This window comes from Miscanthus floridulus, chromosome 2 (assembly GCF_019320115.1).
Source record: "Miscanthus floridulus cultivar M001 chromosome 2, ASM1932011v1, whole genome shotgun sequence".
Lineage (NCBI taxonomy): Eukaryota > Viridiplantae > Streptophyta > Magnoliopsida > Poales > Poaceae > Miscanthus > Miscanthus floridulus.
In genome coordinates, this window is record NC_089581.1 from 158,760,206 (window position 1) to 158,769,187 (window position 8,982).

General features: G+C 45.3%; 1 pseudogene; it reads right to left on the bottom strand.

Moving 5' to 3' along the window:
- Positions 1–5,636: 5,636 nt before the first annotated feature.
- LOC136540308 (vegetative cell wall protein gp1-like) lies at positions 5,637–7,273 on the bottom strand (annotated as a pseudogene).
- Between the last annotated feature and the right edge of the window lie 1,709 nt (positions 7,274–8,982).

The following is an 8,982-nucleotide window of genomic DNA, read 5'->3' on the forward strand; positions in this document are numbered from 1 at the left end:
CTTGAGCCTCATCATCATAGATAGCCTGCTGTCCTACTGCCATGGTCATACCGAACATGTTCGGTTTGTGCAGGCAGACAATAGGTCATGCGTTGTTTGCATTTCTTGCTCTGGGTCAGCGCTCTTGAGGTCTTGTGAGGCTTCTTCGCTGCATGAAAACATAATGGACATACTTTCCATTGACTCGATCTCAAGTGCATCATCACATTTGGATTTTCCATATAAATCAAAAAGTCAAGTCTAAATGAGATGAGCACTCTCTAGAGGTGGTTGTCCATTGAAGATTGCCTCATCTTGAACCTCTATACTTAATGTACTCAAAATGGCATTAATAGCTTGAGCATTGAGTTGCACACATATCTTTTCCTCTTTTGAAAATTTTTTGTAGTTGCTCCAATCAACTATAGGAAGAGGTATGCTTGCATCCATAATATGCTCAACAAGAGGACTAATATCCCTAAAAGCATTGAGTACATGAATTGACTAAGGTAGAAAGTTTGAACCATCATTTTGGAGAAGCACCGGCTCCAACTCGATAGGCGTCGCCATCCTTTTCTTACGGCGGTGATGCTTTAGGTGAGAACCTTGCTCTGATACCAATTGAAAGGACCTTGGATGCTGCCTAGAGGGGGGGGGGTGAATAGGCGTTTCTAAAAATTAACACCTTCAAATACGGAAACAATTAGAAAAGGGAGTTTCCAAAATGGAAACTCCAAATTAAGAGTAATACCTCCCCTCATAAGTTAGCCACAGAGTAAACAAGGTATAAAGAATATATCTAGAAGCTATAACCTCACAACACAAAGTTAGAACATAGATTAAATAATATTCAGCACTGAGCTCTAATACCGGACGTGTTCGGTATACACGATTTCTGTAGAGTTGCCCCAAACTTGCTCCTTTCGATTTCTATCTTCAAGCCAAACTACAGATACCTACTAGAGAAGACAATATACACAGAGAACATGCACAAGAGCTAGAGCAACACAAATATCAAATGAAATGTGAATTAAGATACTATATTTGTTTTACCAAAGTTCGGACTCGTTCGAGTACTACTCTCCGTTGAGAGGGCTATGGGCGACCCAGGGAAGGTCAGCCCTAGGGGATACAACGAAGGTCACTCTAGCCGAAGTCTTTTCCAACTCCTTTTCCTCCTTCCACTAGTTGATTCTGAGGCGGCAGAATCAATCGTTACAAACTTTCTGAGGCACACCATAATCTCTCAGGTGCTCTTCAGCGATGCCTAACCATCTAGGACCAAAGAGTCCAATAGTAACAAATGCGAATCACGAGATTGACAATATGCACAAGTGCTCAAGTGGTTGGATTGCTCTCTTTTTGAATTTCACTTAACCCACAATTTGATTTGACAAATTTGATCAATCACTCACTAAGAGAGGGTTGGGAGAGTTGGCAAGGCTCAAAAAGTGTATGTGTATCAGCAAAATCAGCAGCCTCCAAAGGTGGAGGCTTGGGAAAGGTGGAGGCTTGGGGGTATTTATAGCCCCCTTGAAAAATTAGTCGTTTTATAGTCATTGCCATACCGGACATGTCTGGTATGACTTACACTACGCCAATGATAACTAAGTTACAGTGTCAATGTGAGGCATCGAAACTCTCGATGAATGTCGGAACTCCCGACGCTCAGCATATTTGAAAGCTAGGTAACTGAGTTGAAGTTTGTGAGGTGTCGGAACTCCCAACGCATGCCGGAACTTCCGACCGTCGGAGCTCCCGACTCACGTCGAAACTCCCGACCCTCAAGGCATTTTGAAAACTAGCCGTTGGCCTCTGGTCGTCCATACCGAACACGTCCAGTATGACCAAGACAGTGAACCTCTGAGTCAGTTAAGCGTGAAACGTCGGAACTCCCGACCTATGCCGAAACTCCCGACCGTTGGAACTTCTGACCCACATCGGAACTCCCAACGAACCAACCCAAGAACAATAAGAATTTTATCATGGCTAGGCACATACTTGACACGTCCGGTATAAATACCGGACACGTCTGGTATTGCAAGACCAGCAAAAACAGATTGGCTCATTTGTCTCTCAAACACTCAAAACTCACATGGGTTGGCTTGAGCACTTATGAAACATTATCTATCAACATGATGCATCCCTCTTAATAGTATGCCATTCCTATTAATTCAAATTTAAAAGTATAACGAAATTTAAACCTTTTGAGTTGATCTCTTTCAACCGAAGCCATGTATTCCAATCTTCATCAAGTGAGGGTGCCAACATGTTGATATTGATCTTTTCACTTGAGCATGGCCATCTTAAGCACGTGACTTGATTCCATTCATCAAATTTGAATAATCCCAAATGTATCAAGTCACTTCCATCAAACACTCTAATAGTAATTTGATCATCCACATTGATATGATCATCATAGCTTGATTAGTACCTCAACTAAATGCAAGTACTTTCTTCTTCACCCTAGCTAGGTTCTTCGGTCGTCAAGACATCGCTTGCCCTTCACCCTTGCTTAGTACCTCGAAGCCTTTCCTTGCTATCTTCACCATCTCAAGCCATCAAGTCACATCTTGTGTTGAATCATCCATTCATTTGTATTGTTATCTTTTTTATTTCAATTTAGCAAGCTTCAAATATAAGACCATTCCATATGCAATCCTTCATGTCTCATCAACTAATTTTTACCGGGCTTGCTTTCACATAGTACATGGAAATCCCACAATAACTAAGCCTTTGCATGAATTCTATTTGCATTGCTGTCTTGTGCTTGAACTAGATTATTTATACAACAACACATCATTTTGGCTTTCATTAAGTACCTGTGAGATAACATATTACCTGTCCACACTTAGCAAATAGGTTAGACCTTTAATCACGTTGTCATTCAATCATCCAAAACCCACTAAAGGGCTAGGTGTACTTTCAGGCTCGTGTGTGGGCGTGGCACGACGACGACCGAGAGATGAGAAATAGAGAGAGGGCGGTGGGGTACGGCCGATGGCTCGGCATGTGCGCGCCTTGGCTAGATATGGTTGGCATGACCATGGAGACCCACATCCAGGCGCTAGCAGACAGGAGTGCGTGTTCGCGACCGGTATGGCCCGCGCGCCGTAGTGCCATCAATGGCATGGCAATGGTAAGCACGGCCACGTGCGCGTGGCACCCAACTGGGCCAGAGGCACAACGCAAGGATGACGCGATGGCAGCGGCAGCGGCTGCGTCTTGACACACGGTGGGCTGGCAGCGCGCGGGATTGGGGTAGCGTCGCTCGGCCGCGCGAGCAATAGCAGCGGCCCCACACCACAGCGCACCCAACGGACTGGATGACCGACAAGGCTAGCCGAGGACTAACAGCGCGCGGGCGCGCTCAAGATGCACCGACGCGACGATGTCGTGCCCCTGAGGCATGATGACCGCGCCCACTCAGGGAAACAGGCCGAGGACGTGCTGTGCACCGTTTTTAAAGCTCCCACCGTGACTAAACCGTTGCTACAAAACCTAAACGGTCTTAGCTACACTCGAGATGGTATATGAGACTACTAAATTGAGCTATAACACTACACCACCGCTTAACCCAATCTCTCAAAATAATTTGCTAAACATTGCAATGTCTAGCTGTTGACAAACTTGGAAATTTTTCTAAGTTTTTGAGCTGAACTTGATTTCAATTTGCAATTTCTAGGCTAGTAGAAATATTAGTTAATAAAATTATTTTTCAACAACAAGTATTTCACTGTCATCTATAAAGTTCATATTCCAAACTTTATTTAAGTGTCACATGTGTGTTCTATAGTGTTTTTGTTCAATAAAAATTGGTTTACAACCCTACTTGTTAATTGTATGAGTTATGGAGTAACTTTTTGTTTAACACTTTTATTGATCGTTTTAATTGCAATGCTCCATCTATGCACTCCATCACATGCACTAACATAAAAATATGATGCTCATGACATGTCTTAGTAAATGATTTATGGTGTAACACTGAGGGTGTTACAACCTCTCTCCAAAGAACCATTCTTGACACTCACTTGAAATGTCTTGATTGATTGATCCAAATGAAAGACTTAATTTAATGAATAATCGAGGCGGGCAACGTAACAGAACGGACTAGGTTAATGCCTATTAACTGAGACGGTTGACCTAACACAACAGATTCGGTTAATCCATTAACCGACGCAGTTGCCTATAAGGCCTGCCTCCAAAAAGATTGAGGACCAATAGGTCCAGGCAAGGCTCGGTAGCCTTCTTCGAATATAAATACATCACCTTAGGGTTTCTCTTCTCATTCACCACTCCTCTTTCTGATGAGACTAAGCTGAGCAGCGCCCCTCCCCTCGATTCATGACTTCCCTCTCCTAGACCGAGCCCGAGCGGCGCCGAGCCTCCTTCCTCGCGACCTCCCTCTCCTCACGAGCTCCCTCTCCCTCCTCGCGACCACCCGAGCAACTAGGCGGCGGACACCCACCGCTCTGGCAGATCGAAGCGGGCTCCCTCCCTCCTTCTCCCGGCGCTCCCTCCCTTCCGGTGTGGGGCCATGGTGGCTCAGTGAGGGGTGCGCGGTGGTGAGTGGCGCGGTGGCTGTGGTGGCGAGCGGCGTGGTGAGGGGCGCGCGGTGCCCTTGAGATGCACGCGAAAGGAGCAGGGGTGCGAGCAGCGGGCTCGATCCGGTGGCACACCTGGTACACAAATCCCTCTCCCTCTCTCTTCCCTCTCTTCATCTCCCTCACTCTCCTTTTGCAGATCCGGTGGAGCAGATCCATATCCATTGGAGAAGAGGCAGATCCGGTGGCGGGACTCTTGAGCAGGGGTAGATCTAGGCGACGCCGCGACGGGAGCATGGAGGGCTGCCGGCATTGGCGTGGGCATGGATCTGGCTCTGGGGCTAGGATTGGGTTCGCTGGTAGGCTTGAAAATGGGCTCGCCAGTGGGCTCTGGTTTTTTTAATCCATTAACCGAGGCGGGCATTTGCAAGACGCCCGCCTCGGTTAACAGATTAGCTGAGGCAGTTGGCCAACCGCCTCCGTTAAGGCCCGATTAACCGTGACTTTTGACGGAGGTGGTTGGCTTGCCTGCCTCGGTTAATCGATTTTGCCCGCCTCCGTTAAGTTTTCTGCAGTAGTGAGACTTACCTTAGGACGTAAGGCATCTCCCTGATGATGGCTATATATGTCGCATCGCGTATCACTGGAAGAATAAATTCATTGAATCCAAGAAAAAATCTAGAAAAAATACATGCACCAAGTTAAAAATTTAAACCCAGATTACAAAAATGACAGCTTTATATAAAGGGTTCATTAGAGGCTAAGCTAACGTAAGCCTCGTGCGATCACGGGTTTGTTAGACGAGTTTTTTAGAATTTGTTTGCCATAGCCGAGAGCACACTACAAATCAACAATTTTAAGAGAGTACTTGTGTTTAATTTGCTGCGTTCCACACCACTTCCAAGTGCTACAATAAATACATGTAGTACTTCAAGCACTACTGTATTGCGAAACTTGAATAGTGAAAAAGGTCAGAAGTACTTGTTTGAAGGAGACTGCAAATAATTATGAAATCCAGACCATTTACTCCAAACTTGCAAATAGGAGTGTAATACATACTCAAGGAAATCGCTGATTTCGTGACACACATGTAATACGTACAGGCAATTTCAATACTTTATGAAGCGCACACAGTCTGTATATATATACATATAAAATAAAGTCACACACTTGCATGCATCGTATATATGCTGTGATCTCTTGATACAAGGTAATTCAAAAACCCATCACCCAATCAAGAAAAAGCAGTATATATAGCTAGTGGAGTACGGCGGTAGACACTAACGTAAAACCCTAGATATCTACCACGCGACGTCTCACACAAACTAACCTTAGCTGACATCGTCGTCGTCTTCCTCTCGCTTTTGCACCGCCAGAGATAGCATCCATCCAACACCAACATCACAGTCACACTACGGACAACTCGACCGACCATGGCTCGAGCGTCACATCTTTTCTTCCATTATTTTTCTACCTTTAGTACGCATTTAATTTTCCCAACCAAAAAAATAGTATTGGCGGGGAAAATATTGTGGAATACCAAGCACGGCAAGGTTGGCAGAGAGGCCTTCATTCTCCTGCTGTCCTACAGACGGAGGAGGCCGCGGATGCCGTCGGCGGTGGCGGCTTCCACGTTGCAGGACGGCGCGGCCGGTGGCCACCACTCTGGTGTCCCTGGCAGGGGACGCTTTCACGACGAGGGAGAAGCTGGGCAGCGGCAGGCTGCTTGGCGGCGGCGCCAGCACGTGTAGCAGGTCCTGAACGAAGTTCCTGGCCACCTCCTGCTCGAGGTCGTCCAGTGCCTCCGTCACCACTGGCGCGGGTGGCAGAGGCGTCGCCCGCTCCAGCGGCTTCTTCTTCTTCGGTGTGGACGACCTCTCTGTGGTCGTCGGCGGCGGCCTTGCCGGCCTCCTCCTCCTATCCCTCTGGCGCGGCGGCGCAGGGGCTGGTGCTGCTGCTGAAACTGTGGTGGTTGCCGCTGCTGCCCTGCCGGCGGCGCGTGGCGCCGGCGGTGGTTGGGGTGGAGCTGCTGGTAGGCCGGGGAAAGTGGCGTACTTGGTGGCGATGGGTGGGAGCGGCAGGAGCGGCGGTTGGTTGGACGGCAGGAGAGGAAGAGATGGCGACGAGTATATCATCGGAGTCGGAGACCTCGCGTATGGAAGCGTGGGAGCGGAGGTCCAAGCGCCACCTTTCTGCAGGTGATTGTATGGCTGCCACGTCGGGAAGGAGCTGTAGGAGCCGCCGCCCGGCACCACCGGCCTCGCGCCAGCTGGCCCCCGCCGGCTGCGACCAAGGAACCTCTTCGGGAACTCAAGGCTTCTGCTAGATGATCGATCCAGGAGAACGTTTTCCATCTTGTTTTTGTTGATCTATAGGACAAAAGCTCGTTAGGTAGTCTTCGCGCTATTTTGCTCAAAAGACTGGTTTTCGATACTGATTGCGGAATGGAAAAGGAAGTATAAAAGGAGAATTCAGATGGTTAAGGTTGAGAGAAGTTGTATTAGTTTCAGTGAAATCTGCAAGAGAAGAGCTAGCAAAATCCTTGGGGAAGAAAAACGACAAGGATGCTAGGATCGGTGTCGAAGACGAGTTTAGATCGAAGAAGAAAGAAAAAGGAAGAACGAAGAAAAACAAAGAGGAAGCAGAAGCTAGATGTTATCTTCCTCCTCCTGCTGCTAGCTAGTGTAGAGAGCGAGGGAATGGCCTTGCAGAAAGCCCACCCTCCACCTCCGGGCTACAGCTCGGTGGCATGCAATTGCTCCTCTTTATAACAAGAGAAGCTAGGTCGAGAGGTGGGTTAGGTGTCACACCGTCTAACGTTTGGGGGAAAATGGGAGGGGACTTGACAATTGACCACAAACTACCGCGCCCTTCTTTCCTTCTCTACCACTAATGGCAGATTTGCATGTGTCAGTTCTAATGGCAGATTTGCATGTGTCAATTATCTACTAGGGTAATTTAAACATAACTTTTGGTGATGCCCCTTGAGAGAATGGTATTTTGTTCTTTGCCAGTTGTGAGTATTGTTCTCAAGAATACTAGCTACCACAGCCTACCACTCAGGGGAAAAGATAACCAAGTATAATGCTTCTCTTTCCTTTTTGAGGAAGCAAGTATACTCTCAAATTACAAGCAATTAAGTAATGTTTCAAGTTGTCTTTAAGTCAACTATTCTAAATTTTGGTTACAATTTCTTTTTATCTTAAGTTTGGAGTGTTTGAAAATGATTTGAGTATCTCAAAATGCATTTTCGTAGCAGTATAATTTTGCCATATTTTCAAATATTTTAAAAAAATTACTAATCAAAACTGTATTTCAAATACTTCATGCATAACTTTTTTCACTTATCTATATTTCAGGTGTGTTGATTTTTGTTGTTGTCTAGACAATTTTGTCATTGTTTGACTATAGACAAAAATGTGAATTGTCTCTTCTAAGTTGTTTAAGATTATCACAAAAATTGAAGCACCTTAAATATACAACTCTCTAGCCTTTTTTTAGAAAAATGCATTACTTATATGTAATTCAGTTTAACTCTAGTAATTTAAACCTTTTGATTTGTAAGTAACCATATATCTCAATGATTTGAGCTTCCTCATAACTTCTGATGATTGTAAAGCAAGTATGTTTTATAGGAAAGCATAAATGGCCACATGATCAATGCTTATGGCCTAGACCTTATTTTCATTGATTACTTCATCCATAAAAGAATATGGTTCTAGCATAATACCTAGTCAAAAAATATCTTCAGTTGGACCAAATTTATACAATAAGGTATTGATTTTTATGATATCAAATACGTACCATTGGAATCATTATGGAATATCGTATAACTAGCTCCAGCCAAAGCACGTCAAGGCGATCCAGGAATTGTTCCGCATCGAGCAAGAACATGCTGACTCCGGCAAACATGCGCATGGAGAGGTCGGTGTACCGCGTCCGTGCCGAGACACTGAGTTGTTTAGTTTTGCGAGTAATTCCTTTTTGTTCCTGCGCTAAGTAAGCGTGTGGTGTAGCCCAAGCTCTTTAACTTCAGCAATGAATTCTTTGGCTCGCATAGTGTAATTTCAAACTCTTTCTACCTACATACCAAACGAGTAACCTCTATATGTTTCCGAAAAAAGATATATTTTTCATATATAATGTACCTAAATATTGATATCTTTTTATAAATTTGGTTAAACTTCTAAAGTGTTTAACTAATGAGGGAACTGGAGGTAATACCTCAGGATGTGGGTTAACGTTGTAGTAGGTTAACAACTAACAATCGCCACCAGTATTCTATGAGAAATGGGACTATGGAATAAATTAATAATGCAAGTGGGGGTGGTTCTGCAAAACAAAAATGCCGACAGGCACCGCACCGTTTAGAGGCCATGCCAGCCGCAGAATTGGAGAGGCAAAAAAAAACAGCGGCGTGTAATAACTTCGATGTTTCACAAAACCTGGAGTATTTCTA